The sequence below is a fragment of the Rhinolophus ferrumequinum genome, chromosome 12, assembly GCF_004115265.2.
Source record: "Rhinolophus ferrumequinum isolate MPI-CBG mRhiFer1 chromosome 12, mRhiFer1_v1.p, whole genome shotgun sequence".
Taxonomy (NCBI): Eukaryota; Metazoa; Chordata; class Mammalia; order Chiroptera; family Rhinolophidae; genus Rhinolophus; species Rhinolophus ferrumequinum.
In genome coordinates this window covers 62,499,009-62,522,957 of record NC_046295.1, presented here as the reverse complement: position 1 = coordinate 62,522,957, position 23,949 = coordinate 62,499,009, and the positions used below count along the sequence as shown (strand labels likewise).

Below are 23,949 nucleotides of genomic sequence, written 5' to 3'. Positions count from 1 at the left end.
ACACCTCTGCCCCACACCTCTGCCTCAGCAGCCACAGCCCCATTTTGCAGCCTGTTCATTTCTGGTCCAAAGACAGCCTCCGACACTGTATCTTTTCCTGCTGGTGACACCGTATCTTCTTCTGCTCACCTTGTTCTTCTGGGACCCTCCTCCTGGAGAGGCATGAGGAGCAGGGGTGCAGGCTCTGACTGCATGCCAGCGGACCCAGGATAAAGCACAAGTCAAGATGCCAAAGTTCTTCCCAACCCAGCGATGAGTATATGTTCCAAGCCCCAAGCTGCAATGACCAGCCAGTTGGGCATATTGGCCACAATCTTCTCTTTTCCTTGGGGGGTGTTTCTAGCAGAGAAACTGTCTTTTCTTCCAGATTTTCTCTTCCGTATCAGACGCAGCATCAGACAGGAGGTTCCCCATGAACACATCCTCCTTGCACTAACGTCCTCAGGACAGGCCTCTTTCCTTGTGACTCTAGATCCTCTCTTATAACTAGGGGGTTGGTACTTGCTTTATCATTTGGACCTGCACATGGTAGGCGTTAAGGACCCTTTTCCTATTTGACAGCACATAGAAAGCAGACAAAGGCTTGTAGGGAGAAGAGCAGGATGAGGTCAGTTTCGTGAAGAAAGGGTGACGGGGAAGAAAAAGTATGTGCAAAACATTTGCTGTAAGAGCCACTGCCCGTCTATATTTATAACTATTCTACTGCTATAAAACCAGCCCACAACAAACTGATAAGAAAAATTTCAGTGAAACCTTTGGTAAATTGGGCAGAGTTTATGAAAAGGCAATTCTCGTGCACATACACAGACACACACGCTATATAACTGAAATGTCTCAAATGGAACATGTTCAATTCCGCTGATAGCCAGGGAAATAAAAGTCAAGTCACTGGGAGAAACCAATTCTCACACAATAGATTGGCAGAAATTAAAAATACTGATCATTGCCAGTCTGGCAGGATGTTTTGTCAAGAACTGTGCGTGGCACTATTTTTGTACTTTATATATGTGGAGACTGCAGAAACACGAGGCACTCGTGTTCTTTACTGATGCAACCAGATCAACAGCCAGAGTAAATGGCAGGGTCAGTCCCTGACACCTAACCCCACAGGCAGCTGTGAGTGAGGAGAGAAATTCTGTCCTGAGTTGCACGTTTCACTCCATAGACAAAGGATGGAAGAAACCATTCCCTCCATTTGTATACATGAGAGGGGCAGCTATGCCCTCCTCTAATGGAAAGGAGGGAGAAAACGCTTTGCTCCTTGGAGAGAGGATGGGAAAAATCCTAGATTCTCACTTTAACCTTTTGGAATGTAAAAACCTCTCTCCAAGGGCCAGTTGAGACATGTCCAAGGTCTGGGCTTATTCCCTTTTGAAATGTAAATACCCAGAAAGATAGCAGTCCAGTATTCCTGGCACTTTGGAAGCTTAACCTCTAGGGATCTAGTCCAGTGACAATCATTTGTCCCTCCTGGGGAGATAAAAGAGGTTTTATTACCCCTTTGGATTAGAGGAATTAACAAATGGCAGCAGATCTAATCCTCATAGTGTGTGAACAGGCAAATGTGCCCAGGAGACGTGAAGGCAGACGTTCTCTGTCTTTATACTGTGCACATTTCTCTGTCTCACACGTCAGGGCTCTTCACAGGCGCTCTGAGAAAGCCAGAGACTGACTGCTTCCCCACACAGGTTGCAGAAGGAAAAGGCCATTTTGGGGTTTTGCTGATGGGACCATGAATTGCTTTCACTCTTTGGGGAAGGGATCTGTTCTGACCACACACCTTAATTTCAGAAATCCCAGTTTATGGAATGTATGTAACAAATAGAAACGAAGCAGGATGTCAAAAGAATATACATATAAGAATGCAAATTCCAGGACTGATAGAAATGGTGGCAAACGGAAAACAATCAAATACCACTCAGTAAGAAATGTAGCATAAATTGCTAAAAGTTATACCATGAGGTCTTATGCTATGTTGTTTTTTTTTAATATTTATTCTATATCTTGACAGGGAAGAATTTCCATCATATACTTAAGTGAAAAAGGCAGAATGAAAAAGATATATAAAATATTTATCTTGCAAAACAATGAAGAAACTTACATGTACATATGTCATACATGTACATGATTATATGAGCATGGAGAAAGACGGGGGAGGGTAGAATTTTAATATTAATTGCCCTTGGGAGAATAGAGATGGGAAAGGAAAGAGGAAGGTAAGGTTTAAATGCAGCAGAAAAGAGAAATATGCACTGCTCAAGATCAAAGAAAAATTTAGGATATAAATTTCTCTCTGTGATATTACGAAAGGACATACAGATTGAATTGCTCCATGGACCAGGACTGGAATAGGATATCAACAAATGAAAACGTTTTCTTTTGAAACTCCAGTGGCTTTATTCACTCCACAAACATATTGAATGTCTGCCAGGCACTATACTTGTCTCTGGAGAGAAGATGGTACTAACCATAACCTTGAACTCGTGGAGTTTACTCTCCAGTGGAGGAGACAGACAGGAACTTATAGTCAAAAATAAATGTGTCAGAAAACGTCAGGTGGCGACAAGTGCTATGATGAAAAGTGAAACAGAAGGACTAGAGCAATAGGGCTGCTGTTTTAAATAGGATGATGAGGGAAGGTGTCTTTCTAGAGAAGAAACACCTGAGCAAGGACCTGAACAAAGCAGAGAAGCGATCCATGCTTCCTTTCCCCAGCGCAAGCATCACCAGGCTCTCAGCTGCTCATTTCATGGTTTATTTCTGGACCCTGTCTCAGAGGACTCCAGTTATTAGAGCCCAAAACCAAACAGCACTCACTCTTCTGGGGTCCGCCCAGCACAGGGCGGAGGCAGTGAGTACATGGCTACCTTTCTGCTGGAAACAGACACCATGGTATATGTAGAATAAAATTGCTCTGGAGGCAGTAAGTTGTCAGAGTGAAAAGTATGCAATCCGGAGTCAAGCATTCTAGATACCTGGTTCTCCTACTTACTAGTTGCATGACCTTGAGCAAGTTATTTAAGCTCTCTGTAACCTTATCCATAAAAAGGGGGATAATAATCCTATCTTTTCCTACGGAAATAAGAAATGTTAAAGATTTAAACAATGCCTGGTACATAATAAGAGCTAAAAAAAAAAAAAAAAACCAACTCTTAACTGCTATCTCTATTACTACTTAATATTATCGCTACAGCTACTGACGGAGGGGTCAGCCCTCTCACATTGAACTTGTAGAATTTTGAAGGCCTGTTCTAAAACTTACAAATGATCGCCCCTCTTCTCTTAGAACTTAACTCCGAAGTGAGCAGGAGAAGGGGCCCCCTAGCTCCGGTTAGAAAGCCCCTTGGGGCAGCTCCTACTTAGTTAGGTCAAGACCCTTTGCAGCTGCCCTCACTTAGGGCACCAGTGCCTTACCAGCTCAGCAGGATTCCAGGCTGACACCTACCCCTAAATCAAAGGAATATGTTATTAGAAGCTCGAGAAAGAGAGAAACTATCCTGCTTTTCAGAATATTCATCGTGCTTCTCAGGACCATTTTTAATGGGTTTCTCAGATAAATCATGGGAAATTAATTGGTTCACGCTTATGCTCTGAGGGACAACCTTGAGAACCAGAGGGGAGGGCAGGACACCACAGCAGAGAAAGAGAAGGACAACATGGAGGGAGAGGGGGAGACAATTCTGCCCATAGAGATCAAAACCCTCACACAATGTAAGGTGAGGCTGCTTCCCTCTCTTGGGTCAGCACGCTCCATGTCTCGGAGTGTACTTGCTTTTACTAATAAACTTCTTGCTGTTCTATGCTGCACAAACTCTGTCTCTTGACTTGAATTCTTTCCTTCAAGAAGACAAAGAGCTAAGGTACAACATCATTATCATTCCTGGGAACACTACTGGCAGGGAGTAAGGGGGAAAGAGGAGACAGTAATGGGACACTACTGCTTTTGAATCATGCAATCTGAGCAGGCCTCTCTGAGGAGGTGACATTTGAGCTGAACAAAGCAGACAGACAAAATATTTTCATTATTAGGAAAATGAGCTTATGTAAAGCAATATGTACCCAACTTGAAGATGCTTTTGGATTCACTCTTAACAACCAAATCAATGAAAAATGAAGTCTCTTTACATGTGGAATATTTGTCATATGACGAATGAAAAAATTATCTGTGTTAATGCTCTCTCTTTTTTTTTTTCCATTAAAAATTATTTTATTCAAATTATGTTTTCCAAAAGAGAGGGTTCTGTGCTAGTCGTCTTTGAAAGTTTTCATACCATTTCAGAACCACATTTGCTGGAATGAACATTTCAGATGGACTTGGTGTCATCTGGGCCTGAGAGATAGCAAACGATGAAGCAAAATTGTAGAAATTGTCCAACATCTTTTGTGTGAACTGAGTGAATGAATCCACTGAGGATACAGCAGCATTACCTACAGGAGTCTGCTGAGCCAGACTGTCCAATAATTCCACGGAAATTCCAATCTGAGCAACAGATGGAGTTCGTACAATATTCATGGCTCCAAAAGGATGTTGGCTTCCTTCTCCAGATTTAAGACCTGAAATTTTGAAGATGGCACTTGGTTTCCCATTTGTGACAAATCCCTAGGAGTTGCCATACTGGCAATCCATTTGAATCAGGGTAGGAAAAGTAGACATCCTCCCATTCCCTCAGGAAATGGAATTGTTCCCAGCATAAAAACGATCACATGGTTGATATTTTCATAATCAGGTATGTCAAAAACAAATTTATCTTCTGCCACTTGATGTGCAACTGTTTGTACCAGCCTTCCCGCCACCAAGCAGCCAAACATGGTGGCGGCGGCTCCGCTCAGCAGGCAGGGACCTGAAGACCGGAACTGAAGTCCTTGGGCTACTACGCTAGTAGAGCCTAAGAGCCTTCCAAAATATTTCGGAGAATGCAAGCCTCCCAACTACATAGCGACTATGCCAAGGGCAGGAACGCCTTCTAATGCTCTCTTTTAATCTTTTATCAAAATATCAGGTAGAGGGCTGGCCCGGTGGCTCAGGCGGTTGGAGCTCCATGCTCCTAACTCTGAAGGCTGCCAGTTCGATTCCCACATGGGCCAGTGGGCTCTCAACCACAAGGTTGCCAGTTCGATTCCTCAAGTCCCGCAAGGGATGGTGGGCTCCGCCCCCTGCAACTAGAAAACGGCAACTGGACCTGGAGCTGAGCTGCGCCCTCCACAATTAAGACTGAAAGGACAACAACTTGAAGCTGAACGGCACCCTCCACAACTAAGGTTGAAAGGAAAACAACTTGACTTGGAAAAAAGTTCTGGAAGTATACACTGTTCCCCAATAAAGTCCTGTTCCCCTTCCCCAATAAAATCTTAAAAAAAAAAAAAAAAATCAGGTAGAAATCATTTTTGTATATTATTGAAATATATTATCACAACACATTGGTTCATAATTAACAAGCATTGTAACTTTTGTTAATGATGCCAGGTTTTCTACACCAAAAAAATGTCTGAAACTTTTAATATAACCCTATCACAGAAAAATGATTCCCTGTTCATCGTTATGATCACTCACTATCGTTTTCAAACAAGCAAAGTTGTGAAAAAGGATTTTTTAGATTTTTAAAAACAGCAAGTTATGATTTGGAGGAGTCCCAAGAATTCCAAGAAACTCCAGGTGTTGTTGTTTTTTTTGTTCCGAAATCCCTAAGATAAATATCAACCAAGATTTTGGAGACATGACTTTCTAGAGGGAGGAGACAGACAATAACAGAATAGCAGATGTGGGGCAGGGGGGAAATGAAATATATAAGAAAATGTCAGGTGGTGTCATGTGCTACGAAGAAAAACAAAGCAGGATAAGGGGCTGGTTTGAGATGACGGGTTGCTGTTTTAAACAGAGTAGTCAGTGGTGAGGAAAACAAGAAAGTGCGGGACATCTGAGGAAGGCTTCGAGCAACCAACAAAGAGAGAATGGTAGGCCATGGACCTATGGAGGACGCCTGACAAGCTTCACCTCGAAAGCTCAGTATTTGGGAGTTTACTGGGAGGAGGGGCGGAAAGAGCATTCCAGGCACCAGGAACTGCACGAGGAGAGGAAGGGAAACTGAAGCAGCGTGAGCGCCTTTAGAAATGACCAGGAGCTGGGTGTGATTATGCCACAGGAGAGTAGCAGGTTGCTCTACCTACGAGGTGGATCTGGGACAGGTGCAGAATGCCTGGCATACCATGCTTCAGAGTTTAGCTTACAGGAAACCAAGATCACAGCCTGGATCTGACCCGGTTAATTCTGGGGAAGCCAACCGGAGCAGCAGCATGACTAAGGAACTGAAGTCTTCCTTCTCCGAATCCCCACCAGGATTGTAGCACAGACCGCAGCAGGACACATCCTAACTTTCCTGTCTTTGCCTGCACACTTTAGAGTCAGCTTTTTCTTCCTGGCAGCATTGACAGAGATCCTGGTTGCCTATCCCGATATCCATTTCCTGTCTTTTGAATAGTAATGGAGCTCCCGGCTTCAGCAAAGCACAGAGCTGCCTGGAATAAAAATCTTATTTCGCAGCCTCGCTCAGGGCTAGCGCTAAGTTCCGACATGAGATATGAATGAAAGTGTGTGGGAGCTTCCTGGAAATCTTAAAAGGCCAGTGGACCATGTCTTTACCCTCTTTCTTCCTTTATCTCTTCCTGCTTTCTGTTAAAGAGAATGGTGCTGTGATGTTAGAACTTCAGCCATCGCCTTGGACAAACAACATGGTAGAGAGAAAAAACGAGCAAGCCTGGGTGCCTAGCGATTGTGGAGCTGACATTGCAGCCTTGACTTCTTACCTCTGACCTTTGTTTAAATGGTAAACAATCTATCATATTTAGATCACTGTCATTTTGACTTTTCCATCACTTGCAGCTAAAGTCCTAGACAGGGAAAGGATATGCAGTTTTTGGTTTTGTAAATATTTTTATATTCCAATGTTGCTGCACTTGGGAAGAACAGTGTGTTCCAGTGAACTGAAGGTTGGAAGGACAGAGCCCTCCCTGGAAGCGGGTGTGCCAGGCATACCTGGGGAGGTGTGCCAGCCATCGCCTCCCACAGCACTCTCACATTCTCAGTCCAACTGGTTGTGTCTCTTTTGCTGTGTTTTATGGATTTCACAGGGCTGCCTTATTTGCCTGTGGGAGAAATGTTTACAAAGGATTGGCTTAAGAATTGTGGTTATCCTTGGAGGCATTCATTATTTATTGAGCACCTACTCTGTGCCCAGCACTGCGATAGCTGTGTTCAGAACAAGGAAAGCAATGGCTCTTCTATATTCCATGCAGATCAGACCACTTGGGGAACAATAGATTCCACTGGGGGCAGACGGTCACATTACTGACAAACTCGAGCATATCAGAAGGAACCTAGGCCGGTAAATGTCTGGGCCATGACCTTGTCTCACATTTTAAAAACATAAGATTTAAAGGTAAGGGCCCTTCAGGGTATGGCCAATGTCCTATTTGGTCTAACTAGAAGGTTTTGCTCTTTATTCTGGTAACAAATTCCCCTGCTTTGTGGAGAAGCTGCTCCTTCCCCATTCCTGGTGATTCTGAAGGGGCTCTTAATTGCAGTGCTCTGACCACCAGCCACAGGGACAGACATGTGACCTGAACCAAACCAATCAAAGCCCTTCCCTGGGGTTTTTGTCTTTTCCCCCTTGTGTTGTAAGTTAAAGGACATGTTGCAGAGATGGTGGTATTCACATGCCCAGTCATTGGGAGAACTTGAAATAATGAAGCAAACACACAAATAAAAGGCAAGCTGAGAAATTCAGAGATGGCGTGCTTGGCTCCAGTTGACTATGGGTAGAGATCTATCCCTACCACTCTGCAGCTTGCTTACAAGAGGCAATAAATGCCCTTTCCTATTTAGCTAGTTTGAACTGAGTTTTCTGTCACTTGTAGCAGAGTCTTGAATAGTGTAAGCCATGATCCCATATGTGAAAGAGGGATTAGTCATCTATATTGGTTCAAAAAGTCAAGGGCCGGCCCAGTGGCTCAGGCGGTTGGAGCTCCATGCTCCTAACTCTGAAGGCTGCCGGTTCGATTCCCACATGGGCCAGTGGGCTCTCAACCATAAGGTTGCCAGTTCAATTCCTCAAGTCCCACAAGGGACGGTGGGCCGTGCCCCCTGTAACTAAGATTGAACACGGCACCTTGAGCTGAGCTGCTGCTGAGCTACCGGATGGCTCAGTTGGTTGGAGTGCATCCTCTAGTTCGACTCCTGCAAGGGATGCTGGGCTGCGCCCCCTGCAACTAGAAAACGGCACTGGACCTGGAGCTGAGCTGCGCCCTCCACAATTAAGACTGAAAGGACAATAACTTGAAGCTGAATGGCACCCTCCACAACTAAGATTGAAAGGTCAATAACTTGACTTGGAAAAAAGTCCTGGAAGTACACACTGTTCCCCAATAAAGAACTGTTCCCCTTAAAAAAAAAGAAAAGCCAAAACTGGACCCAAGGGCAGAAGTTTCAGGGAGGCAGACTTGTGCTCAGTATAAGGCGTGCTTTCTAACAATTGGAATGTTATTAATATGCTCTAAGAATAAGATGGCTGACCCACTGCCAGGTCTGAAGGCAGGTGGCCGAAACAGGTGACTTTGTGTTTCCTCTACAGCTCAATGAGTGTACTATTCCAAGATGAAAAGAAGTTCATCCTATTTCCTATATTCTGCCAAAGACATTTAATTACTTTGTCGTTGGAGAAAACACAGCCATGCGTCACTAAACGACGGGGGTATGTTCTGAGAAATTCGTCGTTAGGCAATTTTGTTGTTGAGAGAACATCACGGAGGGCACTTACACTTAAGCACGAGAGAAAGTGACGCAATCAAGAGGCAGAGTAAACATGAGATGTATGAGGCTGCTGCCAGCACAGCACGGCGTGTGTTTTTACAGCACTGTTTTTTTATAAACAGAAAGAGTACATTCTAAAATAATGATAAAAAGTATAGTATAGTAAATACATACACTTTTATACAATGGCAGCGCAGTAGGTTTATTTGCTCCAGCATCACCACAAACACGAGTAATGCATTGCACTACGACGTTAAGACAGCTATGCTGTCACTAGGCGATATAAATTCTTCTGCTTCATTATAACCGTATGGAACCACCATCATACATGTGGTCCGTCATTGACCAAAACGTTTGTTATGTGGTACATGACTGTAGAGGATAAAGAAAAATTTACACTCTAACTTATCAAAGACCTGGATTTGAAATGGCAACTTGAAGTCACTGTGGCACATACCAGCCAACCCTCCCTCCGTCCATCTGTCCGTCCGTCCATCCATCCATCCAACAAGGAATCCATCTCGTCATCAAACCAGCCATCTGTCTATCCATTCGATAAACATCTACTAACTCTTACTCTGTGCTGGACTTGTGCTAAGTGCGATGACTATAAACATAGGAAGACTTGGGTCTCATTTTTAACCTGAGGCAGGCAGTAGAGGTCTGCAGAAGGAGGCAGACATATAATCAAAACAATACCACAAAGGGTCAGAGGTTCTGGGACAAAAAAGTGTGAGTCACTCAATGACACCAGGAAGGAGATAGTAGGGAGAGTAAGGATAGGGGTGTGTTAAACATGAGTACGGAGTAGAGGTGACATCTCACCTAGATAGGAAGGGGGTACTGGGAGGCAAAAGGCAGATGGGCTGGAGGTGGGAGGGTAGGTAAAGTGCACCAAGGCATTGACCACCATTGGCCTTTAGAGCAAGGTAAGGGGTAGAGTATGCTGAAATGTGGGCTAAGACTAAGGGCAGGCGCTCAACAGAACCCCATGTAACTAGATGAGGGATCAGTGTCCACTGAAGGATTGTAATCTTGGAAGAAATCTAACCTAAATTTACATTTCTTAAAAATTATGCTTTTAAAAAACAGTTCTAGAGGATGGATTTGGAGAGGACATGTTTTTAAGCCTACAGTCAGGTATATCTGTTTTTTATCAGATAAATCTAATGTTTTAATGCCGTGGTGATATCCAAAGAGTTCAAATCTCTGGAGTCAAAGGATCTCTACTGAGTCCATCCTCTGTCACTCTCTGGCTATGAGGCCTCAAGCAGTACATTTAACTACTTTGAGCCTCAATTTCCTCATCTGTAAAATGGGGATAATAACCCACTGTGCGAAGTAGTTACAAGGATTGAATGAAATAAATGGTGTAAAAGCATCTTGTAAACCTCACATAACCCCACAAATGCACAGATTTGTTGTTCTGGAGGTCATTTTTGCCAAGGTACTATTACAATCAAATAAAATTTATAATAATGTGTAATGTCTATGAAGTATACCAGATAATTTGGAGATAACAGGGTTTTTCTGAGGTGACGAGATGGACTGGATAGAGAAGGCTGGGCCTTGAATTTCAAACAGACTCAGATGACAGGGGTTCATTGGTTTATAGGGAAGGACTAGACATATGAGTCCAAACCAGAAGAGCAGTAAAAGAGAGAAGGGAGAGGCAGAAAGTAAGCACCACAAGCCAAGGTCCAAACCAAGTACAAGGTCCAACTGGACCTATCTAAGTAGCAGAAAGAGGCGACCAGCAGAGATCCAAGTGGAAACCACAGGGCAGAGATCTGAGCCACCAGGGTAGGTGATGTGAAAAAACTTTGATGGCTGATAAAGAGGAGCCCCCACTACAAAGACTTGGGTTTGTTCATTCAAAAAACATATTTAGTATCAATTACATTTTAAGGTCTAGGAACACAAAGTTAAATAAGTTAAGGAGCTAACAATCCAATGAGAAAGATAGACACACACTGGATAATTCTAATACAACCTGATAAAAGAGAAACAACAGAAGGAAACACTGAGTATTCTTGGAGCAACTGGAGGGGCAGCTAATCCAGGCTAAGTGGTGCCAGGGACAATTCTGGAAAAGGTAATGACTGACTGGAGTCTTAAATGACGAATCAGAGTTAGTCAGGTGAACCAGATACATTTGGAGGGCGAGGGCATTCCAGGCAGCAAAAACAGCGTGATCAACAGCAGGGGAATAAGAAGCAGGAAATATAAACAGGCTATGTTGCTATGCCATAAATCAGGGATGAGAGGTAGGGAGGGGTAGCTGTAGAGGATGGGAAAGGGGGGGGGGGTTAACGAGAAAGCTCCCTGGGCCAGCCTAGGAAACCTGGGACTTCATCCTGAAGGCCACAGGGAGCCATGGAAACAGTGCCCAGGTGAGTAACAGGACAGGAAAAGGATTCCTGAAAACCAAGTTGCTATGACCGAGGGGACAAAGCAAGGAACTTGGCCACAGAAGAGGTACTAGACCAGGAAGAGGTAGTAGACCAGTAGAAAGGAACAAGGCAGGAAGCTGCATTAGGATTCTCTAGAGAAACAGAATATATCTATGTGTGTATATATATATATATATATATTCCAGTCTAAATCTGAATGCCTGAAAACCAGGAGAACCCATGGCATAAGTCCCAGTTCAAGTCTACGTCCAAAGGCAAAAGATCAATGTCCCAGCTCAAAGACAAGCAAAGGAGTGAATTCTCCTTTACTCCAACTTTTTGTTCTATTCAGACCTCCCGAGGATTGAATGAGGTCCATTCTCCCTGGGGAGGGCAACCTGCTTGTCTCAGTTTACCAGTTCAAATGTTAAGCTCATTCAAAATACCCTCCCAGACACATTCAGACTAATGTTTAACCAAGTATCTGGGCACCCTGTGGCCCAGTTGAGTTCACACATAAAATGAACGATCTGAGAAGCGCTACTAGAATCAAAGTCCCACAACAAAGCAGCTCCAGCTGCTGACAGGCTTGGGTGCTGAGCCTCTGAGGGAGGCCAAATGGAAAGAGGACCAGAGCCTGGAGAGGGAATGAGAAGGAGGTCAGAAGTGGGCAACAAAGCATTAGAAACTGTGATTAAAGTATAAATCTATATTTATTGACAGGGAAAGATGTCCACTAAATATTATCAAATGAAAAAGGATGAAATGGAGGCATTTCTCAGCATGTGTGAAATGACTTCACTTAAAAACATGTTGTGTGTATATACATGTGGGTGGACATACACAAACCTCGTGGAAAGTTTGGAAGGACGAACACAAATATGTTAATTGCAGATTTTTTCTGGGTGTTGGAATCCCAGGTGACTTTGTCTTTCTTTTTTATGTCTTTCTGAATTATCATATTCACTTTCACAATTGGCATGCATTATCTTTATAATTAGAAAAATCAGTAATGCAATTTCCATTAAAAAATATATTTAAAATTCCAAATGAGAATCTTAGTAAGTCACCCTTTGATTTCACTCTTGGCTGGTTCTTTCTCTTTCTTTTTTTTAATTAATTTTTGTTTTTTAATTACAGTTGACATTAAATATTATTTTATATTAGTTTCAGGTGTCCAGTGTAGTGGTTAGACATTTAATTTATGATGTGCTCCCCCAATTAGTCTAACACCCACTTAGCACTATACAGCTATTACAATATTATTGACTATCTTCCCCATGCTATACTTTACATCCCCGGGACTGTTTCGTAACTACCAATTTGTACTTCTTAATCCCTTCCCCTTTTTCACCCTGCCCCACAACCCCTCTCCCATCTGGCAATCCTCAGTTGGTTCTCTGTGTCTATGAGTCAGTTTCCGCTTTGTTTGTTCATTCACTCTGTTCTTTACATTTTACATATAAGATCATACGGTATTTGTCTTTCTCTGACGTATTTCACTTAGCACAAGACTCTCTAGGTTCATTGGATGGTTCCTCCTTGATCAAGCTCCTTGACACAGCCCGCAGGGTCTTCCATGGTATGGCGACTCCTGTGGAATATTGACGTCCGACCAGTATTCTAATGCGACAGCCTCCCCACCTCGCACTGCCCACTTCAGCAACAGTGAGCCAGCACATCCCTGGAAACACCCCGCCATTTATCTCTGTGGGGCTGTAGGTCCCACTCTCCCCTTTCCCTGCTAATTCTTTCCCCCCTCTTCCTCATGAATGTTTACTCTCCACAAGACTCATCTGGGCTCCTCTCTTTTCAGAAGCCATTTCCTGATCTCCCCAGTCTGAGTTTAGGGTCCCTACTTCAGCCTTCCATTTACACCTGATACACATCTCTGTCACAGCACCTTCAATACTACATTGTGGTTGCCTGTGGGACGTGAGTGTGTGTGTCTTCCTCCAACGCTGGGTGATGACCTCGTTTCGTTCCTCTCTCCTTCCCTACAGTGCTGGTCCCCAACCAGACTCAAAAGCGTTTGACTGACTCGATGGAGTTTTTGAGTGATCTGTAAGAACTGGGGTCCGAGTTGTAGTGTATCATGATATTAACAGTGGGCCAGAGAAGATTTAGAAAAGGAAGATGTTAATACTCTAATTCATAATAGCAGCCCTCTTCTCCTCTTTTTCTTCTCCTGTTTTGCCTCCTGCTTTCCTTTCCTCTCCTCTCTTTTAAGCCTACCCACACCTTCTTCCTTTTCTTTGTAAGGAAATGTTTCTCAAATTTTGGCGCACCAAAGAATTACCTGGGAAGCCTGCTGAATGCAGACTCCCAGGCCCCGCCCACAGCTCTGATTTTATAGGTCAGAGTGGGGCCCAAGAATCTGCGTCATAACAAGGGTGTCAGATGATTCTGATCCCACTTTGGAAAACACTGTCTTACAAACTGTAGGGTTCTTCGTCTTCCTTATCTACTAATATTCACGGAGGGAGGTGTGAATGGTGTTACAACATTCTCCCTTTCCCAGTCACATTTCCTGAGCCTACAAACTCAAATCTGTCTCATTGATCAGACCTCACACACATTCTGTGTGGTTTGAAGTACGCACTGCACTGCGGTTAAGTAACCTCTCCCCAAACCTGCAGTGCACCTGACTCTCAAGCGTGATGACTTTGTCTCATTACTTATATGAGAACAATAATTATCGTCATCATCAAAGCCACAATAACTGCCATTTATTAAGTTCCTACTAGGTGCCAGACACTGTGCAAAATACTAGCATTATCTCATCTAATACCCACAGCAACTCATGAGGCAGATGCTATCATATCCCCAGTATCTCAATGTGGCAGCTGAGATTAGGGAGATTATGTCCAAGGTCACAAACTTGTAAGTGGTGGAGTCATTTGAACCCAGACTGATCTAACTACAAATCCCCTGGCTTTCCCACTAAGGTTCCTGATTTATTCTCCCACCAAAGATATCCTGTAGTAGTAGTAGTAATAATAATAATAATATATAACATTAATATATATCGTTATTAATTAAAATTATATAAATTATTATTATATAATATTGCATATTATATAATAATAGACATTACTCATTACTTCAAAATTAATTCCAGAAAGATCAAAGATATAAAAGCAAGAAGATGAAACTGAAAAAGAAGTAGAAGAACTTCTAGTGCTCAACAAGATGGATAAAGTTCCCTACAGCCTACCTCTCTCTAATCTCTAATTACAACTAAAAACTACGCAGAAGACATGGAAAAAAGCAACTACCTGAGGACTCTGAAAAACACACAAAAGCAGACAGAGAGAGAAGGGGAGAAGCTGTCCAGGAATAAGCTTTCCAGGTTTTCCCCTTTGTCCCTTGTGACTTTGACCAGAACACAAGCTCAGATAGACACGTTTCTGCCACCAGGAGGAAAAATGAGGGCCCAAGAGAGAATTTAATTGAAGTTCTAGAAAAATAAAGCTACGTTTGCTTGGCAGATCTGAATTTTGAGCCCCAAAATTCATACTCACTACAAATATTTGTTGATTGAATGAATCAATAAACAAATTGTACTGCAGGAAGCCCTGGGTAGAGCAGTCTTGACTGCTCTCTAAGAAAGACGGTAATTACTAAAAAGAGTATCTGCTTTCTAGTCCTCACTTGGCCACTTATTATCTGTGATTTCTTGGGTAGGTTGCAAGGCTCTTTGGGACTCAATTTTCTTACCTGTAAAATGGGCATAATGATATCTGTCCTGCCCTCCTCACAAAGTTATCATGAGGACCAAATGAGGTAACATATGTGAAGGTACTTTATATGGGATTGTAATAAGAGCATGTAGATCACCCCTGTCCTGTGATTCAAGAAGCAAGAAAAAAAGTAGATGAACTCAAGGATCAGAGTTCTGTGGTACCTCTTTTCTCAACCAAAGTGTTCTTCTAGAACTGGCAAGGAACAGCGACTCAGTTTTCCCTAAAACCACATCAATGCTAATTGAAGTCTATCAAGGATTGCACTGTCAGTATCAGCAGAGCACACTTCATCAGGAAGAAATTATCAGGGTACGAAACAGATTCATTTTCATTGTGAAATCGTCTGTCTGCTGTGCAACAACAAATTAAGCTCCGGGTGACTATTCCTGTAAAACACGTCCTAGGCATAGCATTGCTATTATGGGGTGGATAGACATGGCAAAGACTCAATTAAAACTGTGACACATTAAATGGAGCTCAAAGACCTGTTTCACAGGTTTCCCCAGAGGAAAATAATCATGTTGCATTATACTTTGAAAGCCAACCGAGGCAAGATTTCTGAGACAATTTCTGGGCTTTACAAGACAGACTTGAGCTTTTGTAAATCATTTTAGAGGATTACGGCATTCAATTCTCCATTAGTCCAAGAGCATCATGGTGGAGCAAGAGGGATTATCTGCGTGCGGACATCCGTCAGAAAACTGTAAGTTTCTCCTTTAAAAAAATATTTACAAAACGGTGAAAATATGACAGTGTATATATTTATGCCCATTTGGGGGTGAAAGCAAATATTAAGCAAGTAAAATCAGAGGGATATTAAAACTGAACTTCCTTGTTATTTTTATACTAGGGCTCTCCCACCAAAGGAAGCAATCATTGTTTAGAAACTGTTTTTAAGGAAGTTCTAGTATTTGAAGAAGAGCCTCTCCAAAAAGAATGAGAGGGTTAACAGTGGAATGTGGATAATGTTTGTGGTTACATCGCTTAAACTGTGCTTCTCTGACGGCAAGTAGGAATGTTAATGATAAAAACAACGTGGGGTTTTTTTTGTTGTTTTTTTTTTTGGTTAATTCAGACATCTGTGTAAACCATCTTTAGTCTCAATGCCTGAATAACTTCTGAGCCTCAACGTGAATAAATATTAATAGAAGCGATTTCGAGGCTCAGGCAGTACATTTTCAGAAGTGTCACCTACAAATGAGATTCAGCAGAAATAAAGAAGTGAACAAGACCAAAGTAAAATGAGCGTTATCAATGATCGTTGTGGAGACAGGTTATGGCCTGCCGATAGATAGCCGTGTCAGGAAATGGTCTCGGAGACTCCGCTGACCCCGAACTTTGCAGTCTAACTCAAGAGCAAAGAACTAGAGAGAAAAGACAACATGAGAGTGGAGTGTCAACGTCAAGCTTCTTAGACATTTTACCAGAGGTCGGGGGAGAGAGATTGGAACCCAGGCTGTAGGGACAAGGCTAGGCCTGCCCATTGCCACGTTCAGCATTGGTGCAGAGCAGGACATTTTCAGAGGAAATGCTGTCATGATACAGGAACCCATTCAGTTAGGAAAGTAAAAATGCTTGGCAATTCTGTTCTTGAAGTCAACCTGCGACATCTTTTCCTTTTAAGTAGGAGGGGGTGCGAAAGAGATTGGAGATTCCCTTTTTAAGCAAGAGTACTGGTCATTATAATTTTTCATAAGGTCCTTCTGTTCTTTTTTTGTTTAAGTTGCTCTCTAAACCCTTAAGCTCCCCTCTACTGCTTGGAAAAAATACTTTGCAGATTACATACTCGTGTACGTTAAGCTTTCTTAATCATTGTAGAGCAGCAGTCTCTCAGAGCCACTGAGGGGAGCTGAGAATGTGCTGGGATCTTGGGGTCCTGCCAAGGTCCTTGGGGCTGCAGGGACAGAGGGTGCCCTGCATTCTGATCGGTGACCTGCCCTGCCTCCTGCCTTTCCCTTCCACCCTCTCCCCTCGCATGCATATTCCAGCCACAATGGCTTTCACCTGTGAGTTCATATTAAAAAAAAGTTTCCATTGCTTAAAGCAAACAGAACAAAATAAAATATTATTAACTTATTCAACCTTTTCCCTTGACAGAGAGAGGAATTTAAGTTCCCAGAGGATTATAATGAGTTTGTTAAAGGCAAACCAGCAATAGAAGTTATCTGTGGATAACTAGTCCTACCAGACTGATCTTCCTTTCCCTTTGTCCAAAGGAGCTGGTAGAGTCTATCTACCTCACTCACCCCCGTCTCCACTGAGCTCAACACTCGTATTCAAAGCCTTACCACAATATACCACCTTTGCCTCAAGGATAAAACTTTATACAACCCCTATATACTCAATCCCGTTCCACAAACATTTATTGAGACCTTCTCCGTGCAGCCACGCACAATTCCTGTCCTCAGCTATGTAGACAGCCTGTTTTACTGCCAGGCATCTGATTGTAATTGAACTAAGACAGAAATGCCCTTGAATATACTGTATTATTGAAACCCAAGAGAAAGGGGAGGAACACAGTCTGGCAGTTCCTCAAAATGTTAAGCAGACTTACCCCATGACCAAGCAATTCCATTCCTACGTATACACTCAAAAGAAGTGAAAACAGGGACTCAAACAAACGCATGTACACGCACGCACTATTCCCAACAGCCACATGGACATACACAGATGAATGTATAAGTGGTGGGATCGCCACACAATGAAATCTTATGCAGACATAAAAAAAAAAAATTCCTAATATTGCCACCCTGCAGATGAAAATCAAAAATATTGCATTGCATAAAAGAAGGTCACATGTTATACGATTCCATATAAGATTCCATACAATGATTCTGAGTATATGAAATTTCCAGAATAGAGAAATCCACAGAGTCAGAAAGCAGACTGGTGGTCGCCAGGGCTTGGGGGAGGCCAATGGGGAGTGACTGCTTAACACAGTTTTCTTTTGGGGAGATGCAAGTGTTCTGAAACTACATGGCAGTGATGGTGGCACAACATGGTAAATGTGTAAATGCCACTGAGTGGTTTAGTTTCAAATGGTTAATTTGGTGTTAGCTGAACAAGTGGAGGGTTCTGAGGAGACTGGGAGAGACCCGGGAAGCAAGATTGTGGGATCAATGGAGGATCAGCTCATTCAAACCCGGAATGTCTTTTTGGACTAAATCCTGGGAGAAGTGGGATCACTAGTGAGGACTTTTAAGCAGGAGAATGACTATTCAGAGCTCTGTTTTAGACTGCACGTTTTGAGTGGCGGACTGAAAATAGTGGGAGGGGTCCGGAACCATGGAAACTGGACATGTGGAGTCTGCTGGCCCAGGATATAAAATGTCACTTTGACCATGTTTGGTTAAGTAATTTGTAATCATCTTCCCCTAAATTTGAACAAAGAAATAATAACTGGGGTGGGAAATATTAGCCGCAACTCGTTTAAAATCAAGCTTTAAAATGGTTTAGGCCCATAGTTTTGCACATCCTACGAGTTTTGACATCCAACAGAACTTTTAAAGAAAAATTAACCTGCTTCCTCTTTCTCTGAAGATGACTCATGAAGATGTGTCTTTGAACAAATACTTTCTCAAGGAAAAGAGCATGGTTTTGATGAGAACAAATTGCAGTCCAAAAATAGATTTAGAAAAGGAGCTATGATCCAAAATTAATACATTTATTTTCTCAGTCAAACTTTGGTCCCTTTAGAAGAAATGTTGCATGCTGGAACTTTTTAAAAATAGACAATGAAATTACTTTGTACTGAGAACAAAAATGTGAATGAAACCGGAATGAAAATCTGATCTGCTCCATATTCACCTAAGTACTAAATTCAATATAACCGATTGGAACCATACCAGACCTATCAAACCAAACTTTAGAGGGGATTCAAAAGATCTGTCTACCTTGTAGTCAGAGTATCTGCCAGTCAGCTTCCCCTTGTCCTTCTAGACTGACCAACTGTTCTGAAGGAAACCCCAGGACCGAGGAGTTTCCCGGACTCCGGATTTCCAGAACATGTGGACACCTGGCTTTCACCTCCACCAAAATCCCTTCCAAAATTCCATCTTCGATGCAGGGTCAGTTTCATTTGGAAAGAAAGTAAATAACAGCAGCAGTGAAGAGGAGTGAGGAAAAGACGGGCATCATTTGGCATCCGTAATGTGGAAAGAAATACATTCAAACAGCAAGAATGTATTTCCCATGAGTTCTCAGCCTCACAACCGCAAACCTGTGAGCCATGACAGTGATTTGGCTTTCAGGCAGGCTGCCTGAAATGCTTGTCACCTCCCAAATCATTCACTCAGCAAACACCTACTGAGGTCCACCCATTGACCAGGTTTGGGATCAAGTATTGGGCTCCAGAGATGAAGATGTGCCAGCCTGACCTTGGGAGACGCTCATGGGCTAGAGGGGATGGACCGAGTGACAACCACGTCTAACACAGTGTCCTTAATAATTAGAACTCCCAGCTTTCAAGAGCCAGACATTTATCTACATTACCTGCCATTCTCACAACTACACCTGAAGGTAGGTGTTATTATCCACATTTTAAAAATAATAAAAACTGAAGCTCGAAGAGGTGGAACTTGCCCAAAATCACCCAGCTAGCAGTGGCAGAGGCAGGCCGTAAGCCAAGACTGTGAGTGAGGTTGGCCTGATTCCAAAATTTTAGCCTATTTTACTATTCCCAGGTCTCTTTCAATGTGATCCAGGTTAAGATCAAGGTCAGTGGCATTTCTGCCCTTACCCCAGGTAGTCTTAGCCTTTCATCAGAAAACAACTGTATCTACACTTTGAATTGACAGCAAAATTGCCAGGTTTTAAACATTTATGCTAATGATTGCAGCAGAGTGGGGGTGGGAAAACGCTAGATATTTATGTTTAACCAGCAGACAATTGGAAACTGCTATTAGAGGCTAGATCAAGATGGCATACAGAAAAGAAAACATTAGGATTCGTGACATTGGATTTGGCACTGATTTATTTGGATGAGACACCAAAGGCACAAGCAACAAAAGAAAAAAAGAGACAACCTGGACTTCATCAAAATGAAAAAATTTGTACATCAAAGAATACGATTAACAGAGTGAAAAGGCAACCAATAGAATGGGAAGAAACATTTGCAGATTGTGCATCTGATAAGGCATTAATATCTAGACTATATAAAGAACTAATAAAACTTAATGAAAAAAATAACAACACAATTTAAAAATGAGCAAAGTACTAGAATAGATATTTCTCCAGAGATATACAAATGTCCAATAAGCCCGTGAAAAAAAATGCTCAACATCACTAAACATCAGGGAAATGAAAATCAAAGCCACAATAGTATAACACTTCACATCTGTTAGGATGGCTATCATCAAAAAAACAAAAGAAAAAAGAAAAAAACAAGTGTTGGCAAGGATGTGGAGAGATTGGAATCCTTGTGCACTCCTGGGAATATAAAATGGTGCAGCCGCTACAGAAAACAGTATGGCAGTTCCTCAAAAAAACTAAAAATAGAATTACCATATGGTCCAGTAACTCCACTCCTGTCTATGTACCGGAAAGAATTAAAAGCAGGAACATGAAGAAATATTTGCCCGCCCACGTTCATAGCCGGATTATTCACAATATCTAAAAAGTGGAAGCAACCCAAGTGCCCCTTGAAAGATGAATGGGTAAACAAAATGTGTTATACACATACAATAGAATATTATTCAGCCTTAAAAAGGAAGGAAATTCTGACACCTGCTACAACATGGATGAATCTTGAAGACATTATGCTAAGTGAAATAAGCCAGTCACAAAAGGACAAATGCTGTATAATTCCACTCATATGAGGTACTTAGTCAAATTCATAGAGACAGAAAGTAGACTGATGTTGCCAGGGGCTAGGGTGGGGGTGGGGGTGGGGGAGGAATGGGAAGTTGGTGTTTAACGGGTACAAAGTTTGAGTTTTGAGAAGATGAAAAGGTTCTGGACAAGGGTAATGGTGATTTTCGCACATTCACAACAAATGTGAATGTATTTAAAGCCTATATACCTAATAATGGTTAAAATGATACATTTCGTTATGTTTATTCAACGACATTTTTTTAAAAAGATGGCATACAGAGCCCATGCATCTGTTGACCTCAGTTTCAACCCAAAACTCCATTTAATGACAGAAAAACTATGCTTAAAAAATTCATTAGCTTGGGAGTTGTTTAATGGGTATAGAGTTTCAGTTTTGCAAGATGAAAATAGTTCTGGAGATGGATGGTGGTGATGGTTGCACAACAATGTGAATGTACTTAACACTACTGAGCTATACATTTAAAAATGTTAAAATGGTAAATTTTATGTTCTACGTATTTTACCACAATCAAAACTAAAAATAAAAATCCATTAGAACAGTGGAAAGCAAGAATGGGTGCTACCAACCCACTAGAAAATGTGGGGAATTTCTGAATGATAGAAAGCAGTTGGAATCAGATGGATGGAGAAACAGGAAGAAAGAAACTTCAGCTTGAAACCCAGCATACCTTGGAAATAATGTGGGTTCAGTTCCAGACCAGCGCAGTAGAGTGCGTCACAGGCGTACCTTGGCGATATCGTGGATTCAGTTCCAGACCATGGCGATGAAGCAAGCATCTCAGTAAAGTGAGTCCTGTCCTGATCTTCCCACTTGCCTTCCACTTGTAAAAAGACGCAACACCTGTGGAGCTCAATAAACTGAGGTATGCCTGTACCTGCAAGAATTTCTGCTGTGAAAAAGGGTCAAAGAAGAGAAAAAAGTGATTGTCCAGGAGATAACTGGGGTACTCTATGGGAGTGGGCACTGGTATCACCGGGGGAGTGAACTCAAGCATAGATTGCTGCACCCCACCCCAGAGTTTCTGATTCAGTGGATCTGGGGTGCGGCCTGAGAATTTGCATTTCTAACAAGTTTCCAGGTGATGGTGATGCTGATGCTGCTGCTTTGAAAGCCATGATTTAAGAACCACTTTGAGGAGCAGCTAGACCTGTCGGCCCTTCCCTGCCCTTGACCTCATGACGGCAGCATCTCTCTTAAGTGGAAGTACTGAGTGTAGATTCCGAGGCTCCAGATTTCTAGAAAACTCGTGGAGTGGGGGACAAGGAATCTCCCTACTGGAGGCCAGGCTGTCTCCTCAACGATGATGAGAGGCAGTGATTTGGACCATTCCTACCACTATCGTAAGCTTACCAGACATTTCTACAAAGGAGAGAAGGCAGCCAAGAATTGCCAAATATTTGACGAAAGCCAATACTGAAGAAGAGGAGTACCAGTGCCAAGAAAGAGAATTAATTCACAAGGAAGTAGAATTAACCACACTAAGAGTTGCTAAAATATGTTTAATTTACTTGCCCAGAGTCACACCGTAAATATTAGAGTCAGAACTGAAAACCCAGGGACAAATGTCTTAACCACCAGTGTACCCCAAGCCGGTGAAGTGAGATATATTAGTTATAATTAATTTTAAATGGCCTTCGTGAAATACCATATCACTATGTGCTCAGCCATTCCCTTTTTGTTTAGTATTTTTCACTGTTGGCTGTAGTAAACATCTTCATGCATATAGCTTTCACACTTCTGTTGACTTAGCTCCTTAGGATTATTTTAATACCCCCTGAATGGCATTACTTGGTCCAAGGAGGTAAAAAAAATGTTATAGTCATTGCTACACATTATAGTGTTTACCAAATAGGCTATACCAGCTGACAATGTCATCAGCAGGGTGTGAATATACCACTTTCACCACCACCTCAGGTGGCACGGTGGAATTGTTTGTATAAATAAATATGTTTGTAAAAATATAATAGCTATGCAAGTTGGAAACTTGCATCACCAGGCTTGCTGATGAGCTGTGTTTCTGGGAGGCCTTATTCAAGACCTCTTCATTCAGCTCACCTGAATGAAGGTGAAGCATTGCCCTCCATCAGGCCAGGCCTTGGGCTTCCAAACTATCTGGAGCTTTGAAAGGAGCTTTCATCTACAGCCTGCACTGAATGCCACAATATTTTGGCTAAGTTTTCTTTTCCACTTTACCAGCTGGCTCTCCTGCATGAATTGGAATGACTTTTAAGCCAGGCACCCTGTAGCCCTGGTCTGTGAAACCAATGCTTCTCAGATTTTATTGTGTCTACAAAACACCTGGAAATCTTGTTAAGTAAAGATTCTGATTCCGTGGGCTTAGGGCAGGTCCTGAGAGTCTACCACCCTCTCAGGTGATACTAATGCCCCTCGTCCTAAGACTCTAAGAAGCCTTTGTTTCTTAGACAAATCAGACAGCAAACGAAACCCAGACTGTCCCCATTGAAACCCTCAAATGCCAGCTCAGCCTCTGACAGCCTCGAGGACTCTGGTCTAGTCAAGCTTTCTCTGAGCCTCAATTTCCCCATCTGTACAATGAAAGGATGAGGTTAGACACTGAATCCCTTCTATGGTTTTCATTTCCATCTTGGACTTCTTTGGCTCATTTCTACTATTTTCACATAATGTTTATTCAACAAACAACATTTGAGCTCCTGAGGATGAGGCCAGGTTCCTTTTTAAACACCAGGAATGTGAGAATCAACAACATACATAGTAGTCCCTGCTTGTGTGGGAGATCAAGTCTACTAGGAAAGACAAATGAATTAGAGCTGGAAAATAGTTGGATAAGTGGTTTTGATAGGAAATGCTCAGGGTGCCATGGGAACCAAAACAAAATGGACCTCACCTAGACCAATAGGCATCAGAAGGGACATTCCAAAGGATGTCATTACTCAGTTGACCGCAGAAGGATGAGAGGTGTGATTCAGGTGAAGTTGGACAAGGGAAGTGGGATTGTGTTCCAGGCAGAGGAGAAGGCACGGCAAAGGCCCAGGGCAAGAAAGAGCATGGGACTTTCAAGACGCTGAAAGAGGACCGTGTAGACAGAGCACGGAAAGGACCAAAAAGTGCTGCAAGGGGAGCAGGAGATGCCACAGGGTGCAGAGGGTTATGGGCCTTGCGTGCCACGGACTTGGCTGTTTTTCTAAGGGTGAC

General features: G+C 42.5%; 1 pseudogene; it reads right to left on the bottom strand.

Moving 5' to 3' along the window:
- Positions 1–4,196: 4,196 nt before the first annotated feature.
- LOC117032319 (protein Hikeshi-like) lies at positions 4,197–4,862 on the bottom strand (annotated as a pseudogene).
- Positions 4,863–23,949: the final 19,087 nt, after the last annotated feature.